Below are 12,475 nucleotides of genomic sequence, written 5' to 3'. Positions count from 1 at the left end.
AATCACAGCCATGCCATTAGTTAACATGCCTACATGCCTAACAGGATTTGCCCACACTTCTGAGGATTCCTCATTGGCTAAATCAAATCAAACTGGCTCATAGCATTATGGGAGCTTCCGATTCCGGTATTCGATATGCAAAAAGTATCGGAACTCAGTATCGGAATTCCGATACCACGAATATCGGCTGATACCAGATATTTGCGGTATCGGAATGCTCAACACTACTTGTGACATATTGTACTTCATGTTAGTGGTAAAATTGAATTCATATAAACTGCGTTTATTTGTGAAAAAATGGAAATTTGGTGAGAATTTTGAAATTTTTGCAATTCAACAACTTTGAATTTTTATGCCCTTAAATCACAGAGATAGGGCAAACAAAAAAGTTAAGTAACATTTCCCACATGTTTACTTTACATCAGCACAATTTTGGAACCAAAATTTTTTTTTGTTAGGAAATTATAAGGGTTAAAAGGGTTTTTTTAAGGGACCACATGACATTTGAAGTCACTTTGAAGGGTCTATATGATAAAAAAAATACCCACAAGTGACATCATTCTAAAAACTGCACCCCTCAAGGTGCTCAAAACCACATTCAAAAAGTTTATTAACCCGTCAGGTGCTTCACAGGAATTTTTTGAATTTTTTTCAAAAAATGAACATTTAACTTATTTCACAAAAAAATACTTCAGGTCCAATTTTTTACTGTACCAAGGATAACAGGAGAAATTGGACTCCAAAGTTATTGTGCAATTTGTCCTGAGTACGCTGAAACCTAATATGTGGGGAGGAACCACTGTTTCGGCGCATGGCAGAGCTCAGAAGGGAATGAGCGCCGTTTGACTTTTTCAATGCAAAATTGGCTGGAATTGAGATCGAACGCCATGTCATGTTTGGAGAGCCCTTAATGTGCCTAAACCGTGGAAACCCCCCCACAAGTGACCTCATTTTGGAGAACTTTGAACCCCCAAGGGCTTTACAGAAGTTTGTAACGCACAGCCGTACAATTAAAAAATCATATTTTTTCCACATAAATGATCTTTTCATCGAAAATTTTTATTTTCCCAAGGGAAACAGGACCCCAAAACTCATTGTGCAATTTGTCCTTAGTACGCTGACACCTCATATGTGGGATAAACCACTGTTTGGGTGCATGGCAGAGCTCAGAAGGGAATGAGCGCCATTTGAGTTTTTCAACGCAGAATTGGCTTGACGCCGTATCGCATTTGGAGAGCCCCTAATGAGCCTAAACAGTGGAAACCCCCCACAAATGACAATATTTTGGAATCTAGACCCCCAAGGAACTTATCTAGATGTGTGGTGAGAACTTTGAACCCCCTCGGGCTTCACATAAGTTTATAACGTACAGCCGTAAAATTTAAAAATCATATTTTTTTCCACAAAAATGATCTTTTCACCCCCAATTATTGTTTTCTCAAGGTAAACAGGACCACAAATGTTATTGTGCAATTTGTCCTGTGTATGCTAATACCCTATTTGTGGGGGTAAACCTCTGTTTGGGCGCATGGCAGAGCTGGGAAGGGAAGGAGCGTTGTTTGATGAAAAAATTGGCTGGAATTGACATCGGGCGCCATGTTGCATTTGGAGAGCCCTTGATGTGCCTAAACAGTAGAAATCACCCACAATTGAAACCATTTTGGAAACTAGACCCCTTAAAGAACTTATCTAGATGTGTGGTGAGCACTTTGAACCCCCAAGTGCTTCACAGAAGTTTATAATGCAAAGCCATGAAAATAAAAAAAATCATTTTTTTTCCACAAACATGATCTTTTAGTCCCCAATTTTTTTATTTTCCCAAGGTTAACAGGAAAAATTGGACACCAAAAGTTGTTGTACAATTTGTCTTGAGTAGACTTATACCCCATATGTGGGAGAAAACTACTGTATGGGCACACGTCGGAGCTCGGAAGGGAAGTAGTGATGTTTTGGAATGCAGACTTTGATGGAATGGTCTGCGAGTGTCATGTCGCGTTTGGAGAGCAATTGATGTGCCTAGACTGTGGAAATCCCCCACAAGTGACCCCATTTTGGAAACTAGACCCCACAAAGAACTTATCTAGATGTGTGTTGAGCACTTTCAACCCCCAAGTGCTTCACAGAAGTTTATAACGTAGAGCCATAAAAATAAAAACATGATATTTTTTCCACAAAAATTATATTTTTTCTCCCAATTTTTTAGAGTAAAGAGTAAAAGGAGAAATTCGACCCCAAAAGTTGTTGTACAGTTTGTGCTGAGTAGGCTGATACCCCATTTGTGGGGGTAAACCGGTCTTTGGGTGCATGGCAGAGCTCAGAAGGGAAGGAGCACTGTTGTGAGCTCATCTGTTCATTCACCTTTTGTGTCCGAGGATCTCCCTCTTCTGGTGAAGGAAGGTAGTGAGGCTGATTTGGATGAAAGAAACCAAACACCTGATCAGGTGGATTGTGACTGGGTAACAGGAACTTCAGACTGGATATAAGGCAGCCGACGCCCTTCCGAGTTACTGGTGATTTCTCTGCTGGATTCTTGGAGACCAGTCTGATTCCTGCTTCCCAAAGATAAGTTTTGCTCTGCTATTGAACTTATTAGTTTTGGTTTTGTTTACCTTGTTTTTTTGAGTTCAGCCATCCCTGGCCGGTGGTGTGCTGGATTCTTATTCCTTGATCAGTGTTCTCTTTTGCTCTGCTATCAGAATATTCTGAGTGCTGATATAGGGTTTGAAGTCTAGTGACTTCAGGGTCCTTTTTGCTTATCAGTTGTGTTGGCAATATTTTTAGCAGGGTTTTCTCAGATTGCAGACAGCAGCTTTTCTGTCCTGTCCTTTTTAGTTAGCTTGGGCTCCATCGTTTGCTCAACCTATCTTTCTATCTATGTTAGTGTTTTCATCTTGCTTCACCGTCATTATATGTTGGGGGCTGCCTATTGCTTTGGGGTCTGCTCTGGGGCAGTCAGTTTTTCTCTTTTCTCTCTTTAGGCTTATTAAGATCTCCGGCTTTGACAAGGTGTCTAGGATCACCGTAGGAACACTCCACGGCTACTGCTAGTTGTGTGATAGGATTAGGGGTCTGCAATCTGCTAGTTTCCAACCTCTCTGATTTTCTGGGCTGAGCTTGTGTTTTGTTTTTTCCTCCTCGGTGACTCAATCATAACAGAGCACCATTTGACTTTTTCAACACGGAATTGGCTGGAATTGAGATCAGATGCCATTTTGCGTTTGGAGAGCCCCTGATGTGCCTAAACAGTGGAAAGCCCCAATTTTAACTCCAACCCTAAACCCAACACACCCCTAACCCTACTCTCAGCCCTAACCCTAGCCCAAACGCAAGCCCTCTCCCTAGCCCTAAACCTAGCCCTAACCCTAGCTCTAACCCTAGCCCTAATGGGAAAATGGAAATAAATTATTTTTTTTAATTTTATTATTTTTCCCTAGCTAAAGGGGTGATAAAGGGTGGTTTGATTTACTATTTATGGAGGGTTGCTATGTTTGGCAGCTGTCACAGGTTTAAAGATGCTTTTTTGCAAAAATAGTGTTTGTATCACCTAATTTTGAGAGCTATAATTTTTCCATATTTTGACCCACAGAGTCACGTGAGGTCTTATTTTTTGCGGGACGAGTTGAAGTTTTTATTGGTATCATTTTCGGGCACTTGACATTTTTTGATCGCTATTTTATTCCGATTTTTGGGACTCAGAATGAACAAAAACCAGCATTTCATGATTTTTTTTTGGGGGGGGCATTTACACTGATCCACGTGTGGTAAAATTGATAAAGCAGTTTTATTCTTCAGGTCAGTACAATTGCAGCAATACCTCAGTTATATTTTTTTTATGTTTTGGCACTTTTATACAAACAAAAACTATTTTATATAAAAAATAATTATTTTTGCATTGCTTTATTCTGCGAGCTATAACTTTTTATTTTAACGCTGATGACATTGTTTAGCGGCTCGATTTTTTCAGAACAAGATGATGTTTTCAGTGGTATCATTTTTATTTATATACGTCTTTTTGATTGCGTGTTATTCCACTTTTTGATCAGAGGTATGATGATAAAGCATTGCTTTTTGCTTTCTTCTTTATTTTTTTAAGTGGCTTACTAAAGGGGTTAAATAGTGGGACAGTTTTATAGGGCGGGTCATTACGGACACGGTGATAGTAAATATGTGTATTTTTACTTATTTTATTTACAAAAAAAGAATTTATTAGGGAATTTTTTTGTTATTATTATTTATTTTGGATTTTTTTTATTATTTTTATGCTTTTTTTGGTTTTTATTATATTATATATATTTATTATATACTAGCTGAAGACCCCGGCGTTGCCTGGGCATAGTAACCAACTGTGGTTAGTTATAACAAATTATAATGATTATATTGCACATAAAAACATTTCACATCATATATTCAACAATACAGATTTGCAACACAAATTAACTATACGATTACCCAAGGATTGATAATATTTTATTTTCAACTCATTCAAGAGCCTTTTGATAAACAACATGTGTATCTGTGTATCTAACCCTATCCTGTGTGATAATGTCTGCTGAGCTGTGTACCTAATCCTCTCCTGTGTGATACTTTCTGCTGAGCTGTGTATCTAATCCTATCATGTGTTACTGAGTGCTCAGCCATGTATCTAATCCTATCCTGTGTGATACTGACTGCTGAGCCATATACCTAATCTTATCATGTGTGGTACTGACTACAGAGCCGTGTATCTAATCCTATTCTGTGTGATATTGTCTGCTGATCTGTGTATCTAATCCTCTCCTGTGTGATACTGACTGCTGAGCTGTGTATCTAACCCTATCATGTGTGATATTATCTGCTGAGCTGTGTATCTAATCCTATTCTGTGTGATACTGACTGCTGAGCTGTGTATCTAATCCTCTCCTGTGTGATACTGTCTGCTGAGCTGTGTATCTAATCCTATCCTGTGTGATACTGACTGCTGAGCCATGTACCTAATCCTATCATGTGTGATACTGTCTGCTGAGCAGTGTATCTAATGTCATCCTGTGTGATACTTTCTGCTGAGCCATGTATCTATTCCTATCCTGTGTGATACTGACTGCTGAGCTGTGTATCTAATCCTCTCCTGTGTGATACTGACTGCTGAGCCGTGTATCTAATCCTATCCTGTGTGATACTGACTGCTGAGCCGTGTATCTAATCCTATCCTGTGTGATACTGACTGCTGAGCCATGTGTCTAATCCTCTCCTATGTGATACTGACTGCTGAGCTGTGTATCTAATCCTATCCCGGACATACACACACATACACACATTGAGCTTTATATATTAGATTATATTATATATATCAGAGATCTGACAGGCAGTGCAGGAGTCTTTCACAGCGCCTGCTCTCAGCAGGCGCTGAGAAAGTGTCACGCTCATGCCTTGACCGATTGGCGCGAGCCGGGGGGTTGTGGCCCCACTGTACCACAAACCACACTACCCTGGAAGGGGTGTGACTACGACAGCTACTTTGGTTTTCGCTGGAGTCTCTGATGGTGAGGTCAGAGAATGGCCGGAGTGAGCTTCCCAAGCCCCCATAGGAGGCGTGGGCGGAGGCCATCATGACGGGGGGTGGCCGGTTTAGTGGGGAGAGCTGCTAGCAGGGAGGGGGAGCCAAGGGGTATTTAACTGAGGGGAGGGGGTGTGCCAGCCCTCTGTTATCGCTTCCACAGCAGCAACGCAGTCAGCGATACTCTCCGGGATGGCTGGAGTGGAGGAAGCTTTGAACCGGCTGCAGGCCGCAGCGCTGTTGCAGCCGCCTGGGTGGCTGGAGAGTCAAGTCGCCAGCCTGCTCCCTGGACCCTCCGGGCAGGCTGAGGTGAGGGAGCGCAGAGCTCGTCGGGTGAGGCCTCCGGAACGGCTCTCACCTGACACCGCTCCCCGGGCCTCGCTTCGCCGCAGAAGCCCCTCCCGGGACCTTCCCGGGAGATTCCTCCCAGGTCGCGACGCGCTGGAAGTGGAAGTGCCCGTCGCGACCTGGGAGGAATCCACGGGTGCGGCGAGGCCCTGCGGTGGTGTCTGGGCCTCTGCCTCGGTCTAGGAGGGGGCGGAGCCAGCACGCGCCAGGCAGCATGTCTCTCTTGGAGCTTCGGTGAGCCGCGGTGGTGATCTGCAGGCCGCTCGGCCTGCCTCCCCTGCTACTTTGATGTTAGCCGCCGGCAGCTTGGCGGCCTGCCGGGCGGCAGGGCCTGTTCCAGTGTCCCCCAGCGGTGTGGGGGCATCAGATTTTGTGGGGGGGCGCCGTAGCGCTGGGCCCACAGCTGCGCCTGCCCCGGAAATGGTGACTGGGGCTCTCAGGTCCACTGCGGCAGATGTGACGGGCAGCACGGCGGGGTCAGCACCTGCTGCGAGAAGAGGAGGAAGAAGGACACTGTCGGGCTTCCAGCTACCGTGGGGGGCCCAGGACGACCAGCGGCAGCAGCACGGCACACCGGCAGGAGCCTGCGGCGGGGGGAGCCAGGCGTCATCTGGTTTCGGGGTGCCGCAGCCGGGGTCGGTCCAGGGGCTCAGGCCTCCCACCCCGTGCCTCCCTGCTGGGAGCTTCGAGGGTCAGCAACGCGCCGGCGAGTCCGCCACCAGGAGTCATGAGGGTCTGGAGACTTCGAGGGATCCTGGCTTTCCGGCTGGAGGGCACACAGCCCCCTCGCAGCCTGGTGAGTATGCTTCTGTGTCCCCTGTTTGGGTCATCATCAGAAAGCGGGCCCTTAGCTGAAGCTAGTAGTGTCGGTGTGGGGGCAGGGTTGAGCAGCCCAGGTTCGGCTGGGGTTGTGTGGTATGCTTGCGGACATGTGTAATTTGCTGTCAGGCTTAGAGCAGGGCTTGGGCGGGTCGTTGCCTGTAGGAGCTTGGGTCGGGGCGCAGGTTGGGGGGTCGTCCGGCCAGAGCAGGTCGGAGACGGGCCCCCGCTCAGGCAAGGCTATGTCCGTGTCGGTGCAAACTGAGAAGGAGAAGGAGTGTCGTGTGCATTTGGATGATCGGGCACATGGCGAGGTGTACATTTGCTTTGAAGGTTCGTTGGGTGCTCACTTAAAAAAAGAGGTGAAGGAGCGGATTTGGAAGGTTGAATATGTCGAAATATTTTCGCTGCTGCCTCTTGAGAAGTTTAATTTAGATAAAAGCAAGAAAGAGGACAGCAAGAAAGAGGAAGAAGAAAAGCGCAGGTGTCGTCTGATTCCTCAGACGTTTGTGAATTGGCAACAAGCTTTTGCCATTTTGGCAAGCATTATCGGTGAAAAGGCCCCTGACAATTGTTCAGTGCTGTTTTGTTACCTGGATGCGATAGGGGAGGCTTACAGAGTGTATGGCGGCCAGGTGTGGCTGAGGTATGATGAGCAATTCCGTCAGAAGAAGGCTGTGCGTCCGGCTATTTGCTGGGATCAGAAAGATATTGGATTGTGGATGCGGGTGATTGCTCAAAATAAGTTTGGCAGCTCCTTTCATTGGGGGGCTGTAAGCACCGTCCAGAGTAGCGCTGGTTCTTCGGGTGGCGGAAGTCAAGGGCAAGCAGGAACGCACAAGGCGGGGGTGTGTTGGCAGTTTAAAGACGGCCAGTGTAAGTTCGGGGCCAGTTGTAAATTCAAACACCTCTGCTCTAAATGTAATGGTGCCTCACATGGAGCGTCAAAGTGTTTTAAGAAAGGGAAGCCCAGAACCGGGGGGTGGTAATTCACAAGGGGGAGACTCCAGTGAATCTGGAAAGGATGGTTCCCTATCTAAATAGGTACCCGGATAGGGAAAAAGCAGGATTGCTGTACGCAGGTTTTAGGGATGGTTTTCATATACCGGGTTCTCCGTTTGAGATTCCGTTAGTTTTAAAAAATTTGCGCTCAGTAATGGAGCATTCCGCAGTAGTTTCGGAGAAACTCCAAAAAGAAGTTTTGTTGGGCCGCATAGCAGGCCCTTTCGTTTCTCTTCCTTTTCCAGACTTGGTGGTTTCCCCTTTGGGGGTGGTTCCGAAGAAGGAGCCGAATAAGTTTCAGCTTATTCAGCATTTGTCTTACCCACGGGGGAGGTCGGTTAACGACGGTATTGATCCGGAGATTTGTTCAGTGGTATACTCTTCATTTGACGAGGCGGCTCAGTGGGTGCGGAAATGTGGTCGTGGGGCCCTTTTGGCGAAAACAGATGTCGAATCCGCTTTTCGTCTGTTACCGGTTCACCCTGAGAGCGCGAAGCTGCTTGGATGTTTTTGGGAAGGCAGGTTTTTTGTGGATAGGTGTTTACCTATGGGTTGATCGTTGTCATGCGCATATTTCGAGGCGTTTAGTTCTTTTCTCGAGTGGGTCGTGAGTGACGTTTCCGGTTTTGATTCGGTTATTCATTATTTGGACGACTTTTTGTGTGTTGGTCCGGCGGATTCTTCGTGTTGTTTCAGGATTTTGAAAGCCATTGAGTGGGTGGTGGAGCGTTTCGGTGTCCCGTTGGCGCCCGGTAAAACGGAGGGCCCTAGCACATGTCTGTGTTTTCTGTTGATCGTCATCGATTCAGTTGAGTGGAGTTCAGGTTGCCCGAAGACAAGCTGGCGGATTTGCAGTTTGAAGTGGTGCGAGCACGTCGCTTGAGAAAATTATCGTTACGCAATCTTCAGTCGCTGTTAGGGAAGTTGAACATTGCTTGTCGTGTTATGCCGATGGGGCGAGTCTTTTCGCGTAGGCTGGCTAGCGCTACTGTGGGGATTCGGGCCCCCCACCATTTTGTCAGATTGTCGTTGGAGCTCAGGGCTGATTTGGCGGTCTGGGAGTCTTTTTTGGAGAAGTACAACGGTCGCTCTTTGGTAATGGATGAGGTGGTTGGTAATGATGCATTGGATTTGTTTACGGACGCGCCTGGCGGCATAGGTTTTGGTGCCTATTTCAGAGGACAATGGTATGCGGTTCAATGGCCCGAAAATTGGGTCTCTGGTGGTCTGGTGCGTAACATTATGTTGTTGGAGATTTTTCCAATACTGGTGGTGGTTCATTTGTGGGGGCAGGATTTCAAGAACCGGCGGGTGCGTTTTAATTGCAATAACATGGGCATTGTGAGTGCGATTAATGGCCTTATCGCGTCGTCCCCTCCAGTTGTTCGAGTGTTACAGCAATTGGTGCTATTGTGTTTGTCTTTGAATGCCCATGTGACCGCGAAGCACGTTCCTGGCGTCAAGAATGAGATAGCTGACTCTCTCTCTCATTCGCAGTGGGATCGTTTTCGTTCTTTGGCTCCGGATGCAGAGATCGAGGGTCTAACCTGTCCAGAGGAACTGTGGAGGGTGGCTTAATGGCCGCGGAGGCGCTGATTGAATCATCTCAGGCACCAAAAACTTGGGAGGCGTATCGGACAGTGTGGCGGATGTGGGAGGAGGTCCTTACGGCCGGCCAAACTAGTTGGGCCGGGCTTGACCAGGAGGGAATGTTGTTGGCTTGGTTAGGGCGAGGTGCAAGTGAGGGGTGGTCTCGTGCAAAGGTAACGCATTTATTAGCGGGTTTGTCTTTTGGTTTTCGGTTGCGCGGGAGCAGGGACTTGACAAAGTCATTTTTGGTCAAGCAGGTGGTAAAAGGTTTTTGCCGTTTCAGAGGTGGGGGCGATTTAAGACGGCCGGTGTCGTTCAATTTATTGGAGCAATTAGGACGTGTTCTGGAGTTGGTTTGTTCGGCCCGATACGAAGTTTTGTTGTTTCGCCTGGCTTTCTCGTTGGCATTTTTTGGGGCTTTGCGAGTGGGGGAGCTTGTGTCTCCTAACAAAAAGTCGATGGGTGGCTTATTAGCCAGGGATGTGGTATTGACTTCACGGGGTGTGGAATTTTGGCTGTGGCGGTCCAAAACGGACCAGTCCGGGAGGGGCCGCCGAGTGGTGCTGGGTGGCGTGTCGGGTTCCTTAATGTGTCCCGTTCAGTGTTTGCAAAGCTTTTGGGAGCTTCGCCCCAGTTTGAGCGGTTCTTTGTTGTGCCACGCAGACGGGGGCAGTTTGTCTCGGTATCAGTTTGGCGCAGTTTTTAAAAAATCCATTCGGTATTTGGGATTGGATGATTCCCGCTTTGCTTCTCTTTCATTCTGGATAGGGGCGGCGACCGAAGCGGCTGTACATGGTTTGGGTCCGGCTTTAATACGGCGCATTGGCGGGTGGAGGTCTGATCGGTACCGCAGTTATGTTCGTCCTTAATTTCATAATGGGGAGGGGGGTAAGGGTGGTCTTGATCATGGTAACCTGGGTGGTTTGGTGGTTAAAATTTTTTGCTGCAGGTATATTTTTCTGTTAGTGTTGCTTTTCTGTTTCAGGTGCTGAGCCGCTCCTGGTCTGGATTTTTGGTCACTCCTTCGTTTATTGGGGAGCATTGCGAGCCAATGTCAGGAATGAAGGTAGACAGCTGGGGATTCCCAGGGCCATGGCGGTGGTATGGTGGCTCGGTTTCAGGGGCCTGGTGTGGCGAAGGGTGTTGCCGGAGATCCACGAATGCGCATGGTTGGACCGGGCACCGGATATTCTCGCTATTCACGCTGGGGGTAACGATCTGGCGGTTCGGCCGTTTCGGGAGCTGGTCAAGGACAGTAAGCAGGACTGCTTAAGGTTGTGGTTGTTATACCGGGGGGGTCACTATCGTGTGGTCTGAGATTGTGCCACGCAGGCGCTGGCGGTCCATGAGATCATTGGAGAAGGTTAATCGGGCAAGGATAAAAGTCAACAGGGCAGTGTCAGCTTTTATTGTCAGGAATGGGGGAGTTGCCGTGCGGCATTTTGACTTGGAGAAGGGCGAGGGTGATTTCTGGTTGGCAGACGGGATTCATTTAAATGCAGTGGGTTCCAATATTTGGGCCCTCGCCCTTCAGGACGGCATCGAGAGGGCCGTCGCTTGGCGGGTTGGGGGAGTCTCGGGTCGTTGAGGTGTTCAAGGCCCCCTCGTTGTGGCGGTTTTGGAGGAGGGGGGAGTCCTTGAAGTCGGTGGAAATTAGTGTTGGAGACTCTGTGTGTAGGGTCTCCTCCGTTTAAAGGTATGTTGGTCGTGATCTGGTGAGAGGTGGATGGGGAGTTTCCGTCAGAAGTGGGTGGATCTCCAAGTAGTTCGTGGACAATATTTATTGGTGTGCTGGTGCTCCTGAGCCTGTGGGGTAACGGCTGGGAGCAAATTGATGGGGCTTGTCCACAATATTTTTGGACTACTTCACCATGATCTTGTGGCTTCAAGGACTTTCAGTGTTCAAGTCATTGTACTTATGTTATTTATGATACGTGTTTATTGTTATTTTGTTGGTTTAATAAAAAGCTGCTGTGGCCATAAAATTCCAAAGGAAATACTTGTGTCCGTGTCTTGGCGCCGGTATTGGGGTGGTGGGGTTTTATGATCACACAGGGGTGATGGGGAAAGGCATAGTTGCTTGGTCTCCCCTGAGGTAAACTGCTCGACAATACCAACGTCAAGGCTTGTGCAGCAGGTAGCTGCCGGTTGCCACTCCATGGTGGTGTCTGGCTGTGGCTGCTGATTCCATTCGGGGACAAGTCACTTGGACATGTGACCGACAGACAGGCTGAGACACAGGGCAAGCAGGTATGGCTGAGACACAGGGCAAGCAGGCACGGCTAAGACACAGGGCAAGCAGGCACGGCTAAGACACTGGCAGGCAGGCACGGCTTGAGACACAGGGCAGGCTGGTACAGATGAGACACAGAGCAGACTGGCATGGCTTAAGACAGAGGGCAGGCGGGCATGGCTTGGAGACACAGGGCAAGCAGGCATGGCTTGGAGACACAGGGCAAGCAGGCACGGCTTGGAGACACAGGGCAAGCAGGCACAGCTTGGAGACACAGGGAAAGCAGGCACGGCTTGGACACACAGGGCTAGCACGCACGGCTTGGAGACACAGGGCAAGCAGGCATGGCTTGGAGACACAGGGCAAGCAGGCATGGTATATGAGGGAACAGGTAGAGACCTGTTCACACAGCGGGTACCAGTACTGATACAGGCAGGAAGGAGTGGAATATAAAGGAACAGATTTGGACCTGTTCACACAGCGAGTGCAGGTATGGATACAGGCAGGAAGGAGTGGAATATGAATGAACAGGTTTGGACCTGTTCACACAGGAGGTGCACGTATGGATACAGGCAGGAAGGAGTGGAATAAGCGGAGCCGCAGGAGTGCAGAGTAAGTTGAACTACAAGGTCTGCAAAGAGAAGCTGCAGCAAGAGGTTCTGCAGCGGCAGCAGGAGTGAAGCAAAGCTGAACCACAAGGTCTGTGGAGAGAAGCTGCAGCAAGAGGTTCTGCAGCAGCAAGAGAGGAGCAGGCAGAGCTGCAAGGGTGCAGAGGCATAGACAGAGCTGCAAGGGTGCAGAGGCTCAGACAGGGAGGACACAAGGAAAGACACAGCAGGGGAGGAAGCCAAAGACAAGGAGGCAGGGGTAAGACAGAGTTCAGACAAGGTACAGGGACAGAGACTCAAGGACCAGGATATTCTGCCTCCTGGCAGGCGGAAAGACAAGTA

The sequence above is a fragment of the Dendrobates tinctorius genome, unplaced genomic scaffold (genome assembly GCF_039654945.1).
Source record: "Dendrobates tinctorius isolate UK_male_01 unplaced genomic scaffold, ASM3965494v1 ptg000151l, whole genome shotgun sequence".
Taxonomy (NCBI): Eukaryota; Metazoa; Chordata; class Amphibia; order Anura; family Dendrobatidae; genus Dendrobates; species Dendrobates tinctorius.
This window is presented reverse-complemented; position numbering follows the sequence as displayed.